Source organism: Apus apus, chromosome 24, assembly GCF_020740795.1.
Source record: "Apus apus isolate bApuApu2 chromosome 24, bApuApu2.pri.cur, whole genome shotgun sequence".
Lineage (NCBI taxonomy): Eukaryota > Metazoa > Chordata > Aves > Apodiformes > Apodidae > Apus > Apus apus.
In genome coordinates this window covers 2,518,512-2,532,077 of record NC_067305.1, presented here as the reverse complement: position 1 = coordinate 2,532,077, position 13,566 = coordinate 2,518,512, and the positions used below count along the sequence as shown (strand labels likewise).

Genomic DNA, 13,566 nt, shown 5'->3' with positions numbered 1-13,566 from the left:
GCGAGCCCACCTCCCGCCAGGGAAGGACCCGGAACCAGCGGGAGAGCTGGAGGAGCGTGGGCTCTGCGGCCGCATCGCTCCGGATAACATTTTCCATCACCTCATTTTGCAGATTTTCTTCCTGACCCGCGGCAAGCCCGGACAGGCCTCAGGCTTGTGCTGGGGGCAGGAACACCAGGGGTCTTGTTGGGAGCCCCAGGACATGAGCTGGGGGGGGACGGGGGACTTTCCACAGTCTCATGCCTCCCTGGCTCGGGCCAGGTTCCCATTTGCTCCTTCCCAAGGAATTCGCCGCCCTTGGCAGGCGCCCCGCGAGCGGCCGGCGCTCCCCGCGCCAAGCTGCCTGCGGGGCGAGGGGAGCAGGGGCTGATGCCACAAGGGGTGGCTTCAAGGTCACCTCTCCCCACACCAAAACCGAAAAACCGACCCCCCCAAAAAAAAAAAAAACCACGACAAACCAGGGGAGAAGCAGGGGGGGGCGGGCAGGGGGTGTTAGGGCTGGGGAGGAGGTTTAAAAACCAAGCTGGAATAAAGCAAAAAGAGAAGAGGGGGGGAAAAAAACCCCACAACAGATGACAACTGTTACTAATTTCAACATCGGGGCTGCAGACAGAATTCCCTGAAAGCCCGGCTTTTTGGCCGGGGAGGCAGCTTTATGGGAAGGTAATAGGAAGCAGATGGGCTCTGCTCGGGGCCAAGAGGAAGGTTCAAGGTGCCTCCTAGTGCAGGGAAGAGGAATTTAACTGCTTTTAAAGACGCAGGGCCCGGCAGCTTCCAGGTTTCTCATCCAGCTTTTGCAAATTAGGAGCTCAGGTGTCCTTTTCCCTTTTTTTTTAATATATATATATATATATATTTTTTTTTTTTTTTTTTCAGAGAGAAATAAATACAAACACAGATTTCTGCTTCCACCTTTTCCCGGTGGGAGGAAATACTTGGCAGCTCACCTGCCAGGTCTCAGCCCTTCCACTGACACCTTCCCAGCAGGGAGGGAGGGCAGGGAAGGTCCCCACGGCTGCACCGTTTCCCCAACAACAGCATTTCTGGGCTGTGCTGTTACTGATGGCACAAATGAATCAATGAAAGTCACCAGCCCCTTCGTTACTACTTATTTCTTCTGAAAAATGGGGTACCAGCACTTCCTAACCATGCCGGGGTTAGCACAGAGTCACAGAATCATAGAATGGTTTGGATTGGAAGGGACCCTTCAAGATCATCTAGATCCAACCCCCCCGCATGGGCAGGGACACCTCCCACCAGCCCAGGTTGCTCCAAGCCCCATCCAACCTGCCCTTCAACACTGCCAGGGATGGGGCAGCCACAGCTTCCCTGGGCAACCTGGGCCAGGCTCTCACCACCCTCACACTCCAGAATTCCCTCCTCATGTCTCACCTCAATCTCCCTCTGCCAGTTTTCATCCATCCCCCCTTGTCCTCTCCCTCCCTGCCCTTGTCCTAAGTCCCTCCCCAGCTTTCCTGGAGCCCTTTCAGGCACTGGAAGGTGCTCTGAGGTCTCCCTGGAGCCTTCTCTTCTCCAGGCTAAACAAAATCAACTCTCTCAGCCTGTCTTCATAGGAGATGCCATGTCCCACAGCTTGGCCAGCTTTGAGCCCAGCTCCCTCCTGACCCTGCTAATGGGCTCAGCTGGACTTCAAACCCACAGGACAGCAGCTACGTGGCCACTGCCCACAGCCCCTGCAAACACAGCACCGTAGAGATTCCTGCATCTCCAGCCACTCCAACTTGAAATGGTCTTACCAGTTCAAAAGCCATCACTGGGGTGAAAAGCTGCAAACACATGGCTTGCTCCATGGGCCTTATTTTCTTTGGAAACCAAGCTGAGTATGGTGGGGACTGCAGGGTTCTGGAACATGTAGCTCCTGGGCCCTGCCAGGGCCATGGAGAAGCACTTGGCAGCAGCATCACCAGAACTCTCAGAACCCAGAACCCCTGCTCCACACCGTGGGCTGTTACCTCCTGCTCGTGACCACAGCTGCCCACCACGGCCACACAGTGCTTGCAGCTCCTGGATGTCCATCCTAAAATTGCCACGTTTTCTGAAAAACACACCTCCCCTCTCACCTGCTGTCGCTGCTTCATGGGGGCCCACAAGTTTGGTCTGTAAACCCTTGGCTGAAATCTGCTTCCCAAATACTCTCACAGGGCAGATGGACAACTCCTCTGCGTGGTCTCCAGGGTCTGTCCTAGTTTCAACCCAAGCTCCTGTACCCAGGGGACACTCAGAAAAATGCCACATGCCTGTTGCTGCCTGACCCATGGAGACAGGCACCATCACAGCAAGGGGACACCAAGACCACCAGCCCTGTCTCCACCTCCTTGTGAGAATCAGCACATGGGGGGGCCTCACAGAAAGTGTGAGGGTTGAGGAAATAATTGGGGACTGGAATGTCTTAAAAGCAAGATAACTCAATGGCACCTTTGTCTGGTCAGCCTTGCAGAGCTGCATGTGCTGGTGGCCACCTCCAGCACCCAGGTCTCCAGCACACATCCAAGGGCAGCCAGCAGAAGACCATCCCTGGTGGCTCAGGCCAGCCTTTTCATTATAAGAAAACAGTCAGATGGCTCTGGCCAGATATAAAAAACTCCAGAGTCTTCAAAGCAAATCAAACGTTTTCACACGCTTTCAATCAAGCCCAACAACCAGCAGGCTCAGTGCAGCTGACCTGCATGTTTAGCAGGTTTCTTGGACCAGATCAGAGGAGTGAGCCAGTCACTACCATAGCAAAGGAATCAGAGCTCAGCTCAGGCACAGACAGGGCCTGTTTGCAGTGCATGGCCTAGGGGGGACACCTTGCTCTGCCCCCACTGCACCCAGCTGCTCTCCATACACAGAATGACAGCATCAGGAGAGGTGCCTGAGGACTGGAGGACAGCAAATGTCACTCCAGTCTACAAGAAGGAGGACCCAGGTAACCATAGACCTGTCAGCATCACCTCCATGCCTGGGAAGGTGATGGAACAACTTGTTCTTGGCACTATCTCTAGGCATATCAAGGATAAGGGGGTCATGAAGAACAGTCAACGTGGTTTTACCAAGAGGAAGTCATGTTTGACCAACCTGATAGCCTTATACCACCAGCCCTCCCATCTCCACCAGCACTTCTGGCCTCTCCTGCTGTCTGCAGTATAAGGAGGGGAAGGAAAGAGCAGTGGGGGACAAGCAAAGCCACCACCAACACCCCTGCCTCCTTTTCCTTGAAACCTCTCCCAAAACACTTCTCACCATTCCTACCTCCCTCTTTCTCACCCCCTTTGGCTCCACACCCCGGGGGCTGGCACAGGTGAGTCCCCCACTCTGGGCTGTGCCCCCCAGGAGCTGCAGGCTTTTCATGTGTGAGATGCTACCACCCCAGCTCCTGGCAGGTTCCTGCATGTTCCTGAGGACAGAGTAAACAGCAGTGCTCCCCTGGGCCATGCTGCACCTCCTGGCCAGATGCCGGGCGGGATTTGAGCTCGTGGGTGGATGCAAAGCTTCCCGAGACCTCCCTGGCTTGCAGCATGAGCCTGTCCTGATATTCCCGACAAAATACTTGGCTGGACTGCTAAGTTGAGAACATGCTGAGTTGCAAATGGCAGAAGCCTTTTTTTTTTTTTTTTTTTTTTTGCAGTCATCCTGCCAACACGACAGGACTTCCACTGGGAAGTCATTGCTCAGCTCTGGAGCAGAGTTATGGGTTAAAAACAGAAAAATCAGCGTGAACTGCTCAGCAGTTAAGAAGCATCAGCCACAGAATGTGAAAAATGGGTTAAAGTCACAGGTCTGCAGAACAGAAAACAAGAGGCTGAGCCTTAATCTGCTTTGCTGCTCCACGCCTGGCCTCTCTGGGGGCACGGCAAGCAAGGAATTAGAAACATGTAGTTATCACTGCTCACCAGAAAACAGCAGCCTCCAGCCAGGGGGTGGTTACTGCCTGAGCTGCTCCACAGCAACCCTTTAGGATCCCTTCACCATCCCTCTGGTTGTTCTGAAGCCCACGCTGGAGGAAGGACCAGGGCTTTTGCCTTTCCCTTTCCTGCTGACACCCACCAGGCTGAGCCCTGCAGCCCCTGTGCCTGAACGGGCTGTTGCATCTCACCCCAAGAGCAGCTCTTTGCCCATCCCAGCCACTGCGGGGTCAAAGTTAGAGCTGGCCTGCAGGAGAGATGCTGCTTTTGCACTTAAAATGAGATCCAACCCCATCTGAGGGTGCTTACCAGCAATGTGGGAAATCCAGGCTGAACCCAAGAGGTGAGGGGGCTGAGCCTGGGTCTTCATCCCCCCCCATCAGCCCCCCAGTATCAGCCTGGTGAGCAGGGGGAACCCTCTCACAGCCTTGGGACAACCAGCCCCCTCTGACAGCCTGGCTGCTGCCCCCCAGGCTGGGCCCTGCTGAGCTCTAGCTGGGCACACCCTCCATCCCTTTGTACAAGCTTCACAGGGGCTTGGGCTCCCTCCAGAACTGTGTGGGAGTAGGGTTTTTGGTTGTTTTTTTTTTTTTTTAAAAAAAACAACCAACAAAACACAAGGATTGTTTTACAGTCAAGTCTATTCCTTGCAAGCTCAGTGAGGGAAGGACTGAAAGACCCCCTTGCTCCTCTCCACAATTAGTTGGGATCTTTAATTTCACCAGCAAAGGGGAAAAAGAAACCCATGGCAAAGTGAGGGCACACGAGCGGGGAGCTGGGAGCACTGACCTCTCTCTGACACCAACTGCTTGGCTTTCTGGAAATCCTATCTCTGTGTTACATAAAGATCTGGCCCTATCTGGGGGTCACTGCATTTCTCCAAGTGTGGTAAAATGCTTGGAGGTCCCCAACAGGAAAGCATGAGAGCAGTGCCAGCTCCTATCATCATCCATCAGGGGTGCTGGGCACAGGGCAGCATGAGCCCCAGGGCTGAGCCCAAAACTAGTTGCTAGCTCAGAAAACTTCAGCCAGATGCAACCAAAATGCTCCCAGCCTGGGACTTGTTTTACGTTAAGGAGATGACTCCACCAAGCAGGTCCACTTTCAGACGGGCCTTATGCAATAGTTTGGAGGCTCTCCATGTGACCCAGACTTGCTGGCCCCCTGCCACCTCTCTCCTTGCAGGCTTCAGCCATGCACAAACCAGCAGAGTAAAAAAGACAACCCAGCAGTCATTAAAAGAAAGCACATCTCCCCTGCCATACAGTGCCCCTGCCAACCACACGCATGTAGGTATGAACATGCCATCCACATGCATGCAGGCAGAATCACAGAGTGGTCAGGGTTGCAAAGGATCTCTGGAGATCATCCAGTCCAACCCCCTGCTAGAGCAGGATCCCCAGAGCAGGTTGATATACCCTGTCCCTACCAGGATACACACTATCCCTACAAGGATACACATTATCTGCAGGCACACCAGTGTTCCATACCCACACCCCTCTCTGCATGCCATCCTGCCCCACCAATCCCTCTAGATATACCATGCACAAATAAATGCTGGTTTTATATCAGGCATCTCCAGGCCTTCATAAACCTCTTCTCTCTGCAGGGTTAAGCACAGCCAGGAGAGAAATCCAGATCTCCTGGGCCTCTCTGCTCAACCAGCTCCTGCTGCTGCCTCTGCACCAGCATGGAGCAACACAGCTCTGCTGTGCTTGGGATGCCAGGAAACTGCCCCAGGCTCTGGGAAGGCCAGAGCACTCACCCCTCTGGGCAGGCAGGGAAGCAGCTGGGAAGCAGCAGGGAAGCAGCAGGGAAGAAGCAGGGAAGAAGCAGGGAAGCAGGCAGGGAAGAAGCAGGGAAGCGGCAGGGAAGCAGGCAGGGAAGCAGACAGGGAAGCAGACAGGGAAGCAGGCAGGGAAGCAGGCAGGGAAGCAGACAGGGAAACAGGCAGGGAAGCAGGCAAGGAAGCAGGCAAGGAAGCAGCAGGGAAGCAGGCAAGGAAGCAGCAGGGAAGCAGGCAAGGAAGAAGCAGGGAAGAAGCAGGGAAGCAGGCAGGGAAGCAGCAGGGAAGCAGCCATCCTGATCCCAGCAGGGCTGGCTCCAGCTGCAGCCCTTCAGCGCTCCCGGTGCTTACACAACACCACACAGCACGGCAGGGCACCGAGCCCTGGGGTTGCATAAAGACAAACACCCCCCTGTGCCAAACACTGAGCTCCACTCACCTGCAGAACTGCCACTGCTGCTTCTCCCAGCTCAGGCAGCAGCAGGTTTTATACAGTTCCAGCTTAACAAAGTCCTGTCACAGCTCACACACCCAGCGTGACACCCTAGATTTGACTCCTTTGTTAACCCAGCCTCAGGTCACCCCCCCACATCCACAGTGCTGCTGTTACCTGTGTTGGGACCCTCTGACAAAGTCATGTCTGGTCACCAGACTGCATGTGCATTGCCAGGAGGGAGCAGAGCCCACTACAGCCCCCCTCATCACCTGCCACCCCACGTGCACCCACAGTCCAGCACAGGCTCAACTGCTGAAGCTGGAGAGACAAGAGAGCCGTGCTGAGCTTGCCAAGACAAGCACCCGAGGCCACTCCTGTCACCCAGAAGGGCTGTGGGGAGCACCACAGGACCTGCAGCGAGCACAGAGGTCAGCAGCTCCTTGTACCACCACCACAGCACAGCATCCCCATGGCACAGCAGTGTCTAATGCTGCATCCAGCAGTGGCACCATCCTGGAGAGGGGAAGGGATCCACGGCACTGCCTGCCCCCAGCACCCACTGCTGATCCAGTCCTGCCAGACTGAACCAACTGAGGTTGGAAGGGACTCGGGGGGAGCTCTGGTCCCACCTCACTCCCACAACAGGGTTAGCTCAGACACTGGATCAGGTTTGGATCACAAAACCCATGCTGTCTCAGGGGGTCACATACAGGAGTGGCGTGGAGGAAACGCAGTGAGCTGTAGAGCAGGACCCTGAAGCATCAAAGTCAGTTTGGACCATGCTGTCCTTCCAAGAAACCAGAAACTGAAGTGGCTGCATTGTGGTGACAGAGAAAGGGAGAGGAGCCCTGGTTGGCCAGAGATGTGGCTCCTCCTGATCTGCTCTACCTGCCCCGCTGCCTGCTTGGCTCTGTGCTCCCAGCCCTAGGGACCCCCACTGCAGCTGTGCAGGCAGACCCAGCCCCCTGGGCAGGAGAGCACAAAACCAAACCCACAGCCCAGCTTCTGCCTCTCCCTGGAGCCTCTCAAAGGCTCCCTGCAAGCTGGCAAATGCTCCTGGTTTCGTTCACAGGGCAAACCAAGGAGAAGTGACCTGGCAGCAGCTAAGCAGGCAGTGCAGGAGCACGTGTCCCCCATGCAAGCACCCTGAGACCCCTTGGTGCAAGGCAGGACCATGACAGTGAGAACCCACAGACCCCAAGACATGTAACCACAAAGGAACGTGCCAGGGGAGCTCTGCAGCTGGATGAAGTCCTGCAGACCACACCAGGCTATGGGCTCCCTCCAGCCCGTACAGATCCAAAAGATCTGCAGATCTTTTCCAGGCTCTGGCTTCCTTAAGCGGAGCTCCATGAGATCTGCTCTGCAGAGAGTTTATAGGCCCCTTTTTTCCCCTCCCTGCAGGTTCTCTCTTCAGGGAAACATATGGCCCAGATGGTTTGGATTTGGTGGGGAAGGGCAGGGTGCAACAGAAAAAACGCCGACTCACGAGCACGTGTGGCTTCCTAACGGGGAATTTGCAGCCCAAAGGCCACCAAGTACATTCTTCTGTGCCTTGAGGAGGTGCCTTCCTTCATGGCCAAGGGATGAAGAGCTGCTAACCCCAATAGGACTGAACTCATCATGTGCACTGTGGTTTTGATCAAAGCCACTTTGGGGTGAACCCTCCATCCTGTTGAGCTCAGTGGCACAACTCCAACAGTAGAAGGCCAGGATCTCACCTGCCAGTTCAGCTCAGCTGGAACCAACATTCATGAATGTTTGAGTTCAGAAGAATCTGCAGGACTACTCAAAGAGAGATTAATTTGAACACATTTTGCCTTTAAAAATGAGGCTGTGACAAAAAAGTGGGAAAGAGCAGCAGTAACAGTGGGTTGGGGTGTCAAAGAGAAATGTAAAGATGCTGAATAGCTGGACATGGCATAGCCCAAGGATTCTGTTCCCAGCCTGGGAGAATGCAGCAGCACTGGAGCAGCCAGATGAAGACCCTGCACTTAACACATGCCACTGACACTGCTCCACTGGAGTCAGATGGAGATAAATATTTTGGCAGGGTTTTCTCAGTGGAAAATCTCCCAGTTGCTGAATTGATTGCAGACTGAATCGAGGACACTCAGAATAACCAAGATGGGAAAACCTGCTCTGATGGTGTCCCTTTAAAACCTCCTTTAGTGCTGAAAAATTAAGTCTGTATCTTGGCTGGTGGTTTTCCATGTTTCTCAGCAGTGCATGAGGTCTGACCTGCTTAGCGATTCCCAGGAAATGTTTGCCCTGCATATGTTTCCTATGGGGGTGGGGTCAAGTGAAGCTTTTTGACTTGCCTGTCTTCAGCACATCTGAGCTGACATCACCCAAAGCACTAGTGAATTGAAAACTTGACAAATTTGGTCCAAATTCTGTTTGTTTCAAGTTCATTTGTGTTAACTTGAGATCTAGGCAGGACAGGACGTGACAAACACATCCTGCAGTGTTTCTGGCTTAGAATGAACTAATTGCTGGAAACTTGGCAAGAAAAGTGGTTTTTGGAGTTGGGGGGTTCAGATAAGCTTTTGAGAAGTACTTGAAGAGGGTCATCCCCTGGGTGGGCCTGATGCAACCTGTGCTGAGAAGGCCTCTTCAGAGCTGCTCCTTGGGGCAGCTGAGCCCATGGAGCAGGGCTTCATGTGGGGATAAGCAGTGACCCTTCCCCAAAAAGTCCCCATGGGTGATAACAGAGCCTCTCATCTTACAGGTTTGCATCTTGGTCCTTAAAAGGCCTTTCCCCTGAGTAGCAGACACTGTTTATGTTGGGCAGGCACTGCCTTCCTTCAGGCCTACACTTCACCCCATCGGGGTCTTCCTCTGCCAAATGAAACAGTTCAGCCCCTGAGTTTTATCTGGGAAAAGCCTGATGTACAGGAGATGACAGGACCTCTCCCATTCCACCCAACAAGCAGCGGCTCGGGGAATGCAACTAGAGACACACTGAGCAGCTCTGGAGGTTTTAGGGATCTAAGGAGGAGAAGGAAAGCAGAGGGTGCTGCCGTGGGGCAAAGCAGGAACAATGGGAAGCCAAGGATGGAGCAACCGGAGCACTCGGCACGTTCCATATATGGAGAAACTTCACGACACTGGAACAACCTCCCAAGAACTGGAGGAAACCTCACTGACAAGAGGCATTGCAGACTAGTCTGGGCAAGGCCATGGCAAGCAGAGCAGATGGAACACCCCCCGTGCAGGCTGGGGAACTACCTGGGCTCTCAACAAAGCACTTCCCCTCCTACCATCCCCAGCGTGGGGGGAGACCAGAGCCAAACAAAGGCTTCAAAAAATCTTCCTGCTCTCACCCTTCATGCAGGTCTCACTTTGTCACCTCGTGAGCTCTGCTCACAGGAGCAGTAACCACCAGAATCAGAAGCAGATCTCTGGTGTGGCCCAGCTCCCTCCAGCCAACATGGGAATTGGCATGGACTGAAAGAAGAAAACAAACGTCCCCTGAGGTTTATATCCCGGCATAGGTTTGGCCAGAAAAGCCCCCAAAATTGAGCCCCTCTGATGGGAATTTTAAATGTTGCTGCCCAGCCGGGGCTGGTGCTGGAGCAGGTACTTGCCCTGGAGCAGCCCCGGCCAGTCCCCCTCTTGGTTTGATTCTTCCCCTCTGGAAGATATTTGCCAAGGTTATTCTATAAACTCCTTTCTATTTATAGCACAAGCTCCTTCAGCTCTAATGAGATAATCTTCTGGCATTTCACCATCACTAATATTTACTTTGATGTTTAAAATAACATGTTCTGAGGGACTGATCTTTTTTTTTAAAAAAAACAACAAAACAACAACAAACACCCTTTAAAACACCATCAAAGCAAAGAAACAGAGGAGCAGGGCAAGGGGGCCAAATGCCTGGTGATGCACACGAAGTTAATGACATTGCAGCTTTTTCAGGGCAGACAGTTTATAATCCCCTGAGCACATCGTGCAGGAGGTAAAGAGGCACTGGCAGCTCCTGAAGACAGAGAGAGGCAGTGAAAGAGGGAGCGCAAAATGTGTTCAGGCTCAAGAATGAAGACAGCAAAGAACATCTAATTCCGAGACAGGGATTAGAGCTGTTGCTTTCTGTAATTGAGACTTTTGCCCGCGGCAGCTGTGCAAGAAAAGAGCTGCATTTTCGAGCAGCAAACATGGGATCAGATGGCTTAATGCAGCAAAAAAAAAAAAAGTGGAGCAGTGTGGGGATAGGGGGAGGTGAGGGAGACAGTGCGAGTGCAGATGCCTGAGTCCTGCTGTCTGCAGACACTTTGAAACACAACCCTGCATTTTTATGGAAACTCTGAATGTTGGAGAAGGGTGAACATGGTTTTCATTCTCATAAATGTTTTTCCAGCGTGCAACGCTCTTCAGGCTCATTCCTTCTCCAGGGAGACGGTTCTGATTTCAAAGAACATTCGCGTTCCCTCCACCCCAGACCACCCCACTCCAACCTCAAAGAGTGTTCTCTGGAAAAATTATTTTAAAGAGTGTTTTACCTTTTCTAGCGTTTTCCCTTCTTTCTTCTTTTTTCCCCCCTTTTAATTCCTTGAGCTTTTTTTTTTTCTTCTTCTTTCTTTCTCCTTTTTCCCAGCAGCAGCCAAAAAAGCTCCTCTCTCAGTCCTGCGCGGGTCAGAAAGTTTTTCCAAGCTGAGAGTTTATGTCGCCTTCCTCAATAACCTTCTTCTGTCAGACCCAGGCAGAGCTGGAGCTAGAGGCTTTGCTAAAAAGTCTCCTTTCAGGAAGTGAGCAGTAATAAGAGAGCAGCTCGGAGGCAGCATGTATAGGGGCTGCTCCAAAAAAAAAAAAGGCAACAACAACAAAAACAAAAAAACCCAGAAAAAAAACCACAACTTTGCTCAGGAATTTTGCCAGGATCATAAAAAAAAATAAAAAAAAATAATAATAAAAAAAAAATCCTCAAAGCCACAAGGCAGTAAAAGTCCCGCCCTGACTGCTGACATCAGGGTAGAAGGCAGGTCTTGCCTGCAACCAGTATAAAATTAATCAGCTAAACCTTTCTGCAAAGGAGCAGGCAGATCCTCCCCGGGCTATGCAGGCAGCTCCCGGGCTGATAAAACACCCCGATAAAAGTGATAAAGCCAAGAGGTCAGGCTGAGGATGGCAGCCAGCAGACACAACAGATAAAGCAAGCCAGGGTTTTCCCCCAAACACTGAACAACACACTCCCATCCTCCTTTTTAACCGTAGCTTTCACAGCTTTGTTAAAAAAGCCAGCACGGGATGGAAGAGCCGTAACAAAGGCAAGTAATCTTAGGTATTGGCTTAAAAAAAAAAAAGCCCTCAAGAATTTGCTAATGTTTTAAGAAGTCCCTTCCCTCCCCAGTTACATCATTTTCGCCCTGCTGGCTCTTGCCAGGCCATAATTCCTCTTGTCCTGCTGCCACCGTGGAGTGGCCCAGAGAAGACAATGCACTGCTGAAGTCAAGAATAAACATGGCAAAGAAGAAAATACTGCTGGTTTAAAACCAAAGCCCTCTCAGGACACACAAAACAATTAGAAACAAGAAAGGGCAGGAGCCCATTTCCTTCCTCCTGAAGTCGTCTCTGAGATGACAAAGCTGAATCTGTGAGGCTTGGTAAGGAATTACCTGGCAGTTCTGTAGATGTTATAAAAATGGGCTCTTCCAGATCTCCGTGCACTGTTCTGCTTTGCCCTGGATACAGAGAGGGGCCCTGGAGGAGAACATGGGGAAAGGAGCAAAGCAGGCAGGGGATCTCCAGCCAGAGCCTCGCAGGGAACACAGAAGGACCCAAAAATCATCTCCAAGGAGCTTTTTTCGTGTAAGAGGATTTTAATTATGAGTTAAGGGGGTGAAAAGTTGTGGGGGGAAGATGGAAACGCAGTCTTAGACCAAGCTCCCTGAACATGAGACCCCTCTGCCCAGGAGCAGATTGCCAAGGGGAGCTGTGGGAAGGGGCTGGAGGGTTTGCAGCTCCCTGAGGTGTGGGGTGGCTAGAGCTTGCAGGACAGCCAGCCCCTCCAGACACCGTGTCCTGCCCTGACCTCTCTAGGTACCTACATTGCCAAATCCACAGGATCTGGCCCTGGGGCAGGACTAAGCAGCCAGGGCTCCTGGCACTGGTCCTGGCTGCCACCCAGGCTGACCCAGCACTGGTTTGTAACCATCTGACCATTAGATGGGAACAGAGAAAGGAAAAGCCACAAAGGCCTAACCAGCCCTACGCCCTCCTCGGATGCTGGCCATGGCAAGCCTAGGAAAAGGGACTAAGAAAAAAGCAGGAACCTTTGGTACTTTTTGCAGTGTATCCTCCTACATCCTCTGCTATCAGTAAACAAAGTGCAGAGCTGAACCTGAGCCAGGAGCTGTCTCTTTGCACTTAACAGTCATAATTCACTTCCAATGGATTTGTGTAAACACTTATTGAAGCCTTTTGGACTCGGCTCCTTGGATGGATCCACAGTGTGACTTGAGCAGAAGGTGCCTCTTCTGGTCTCAATGTCTTTGGTATTGCCTGGCAGATGTGCTCATCTCATCTGAGAAAAGAAGGAAAAAATGACATTCAATTATACGAAAACTATCATTTAGGGGGTAGATTTAGGTTACACATTAGGAGGAAATTCTTCCCTGTGAGGGTGGTGAGAGCCTGGCCCAGGTTGCCCAGGGAAGCTGTGGCTGCCCCATCCCTGGCAGTGTTGAAGGGCAGGTTGGATGGGGCTTGGAGCAGCCTGGGCTGGTGGGAGGTGTCCCTGCCCATGCAGGGGGCTGGAACTAGATGATCTTGAAGGTCCCTTCCAACCTAAATCATTCTATGATCCTGTGCTCCCAGGAGATGCCTGTCAGTGGGAGTTCACAGCCTGAACCTCCACTCCCAGCTTCTCCAGCCCCTGGGACATCCCAACACAAGCACAAGGGCCACTCTTCCTTACAGGCAGTCACACTGGAAGGTCCCGGCTCTCCGTTTGAAAACAGAGTTCAAAGGGACTGCAAAACTGCTGGGCTGGATTTTTGGCTGGTTCCCTGGCTGGGTGGAAAGAGCAGTTTCCTTCCTCCCCAGGCCGTGCAGGCCATTGTCTGAGCCCCCACAGCACATACGTAAAAAGAGCAACTCAACCAAATATTTGGGGTTTAACTGAATTGTGCTGCTTCTGTGCAGGGAAAAACTAATTGCTCAAGGTGTGGCCTGGTGCCCCACCAGGGGCTGTCTCTCTGCTGGAGCTTGTCCCCAAACACACTTGGTGTGTAAGGAAGAGGGACAGAGGCTGCAGACACCCCCCTAACCTTCCTGCTCAGCAACAAGCAGCTCTTGGCTGCCTGTCCCTCCCCCTTCCCAGCGAAATTTGCTTTTCCCTGATGTGCAGGGTCTCCAGTCCCTCTCAGATGATAAATGTAGTGTTAGAGACTCTTGACATACAAGGACACTCGATTTCTGTGCCTGGGGGCCAACGTCAC

General features: G+C 52.5%; 1 protein-coding gene across 3 annotated transcripts in view; it reads right to left on the bottom strand.

Annotated features, from left to right (window-relative positions):
• ADAMTS10 (ADAM metallopeptidase with thrombospondin type 1 motif 10) overlaps nt 1-10,998 on the bottom strand; it is a 54,875-nt gene extending 43,877 nt beyond the window's left edge. For all 3 annotated transcript variants that reach the window (XM_051639727.1, XM_051639728.1, XM_051639726.1), the window contains exon 1: nt 10,630-10,998. The gene's annotated coding sequence lies outside the window, so the exon portion shown is untranslated. The remainder of the gene's footprint in view (nt 1-10,629) is intronic.
• Nucleotides 10,999-13,566: the final 2,568 nt, after the last annotated feature.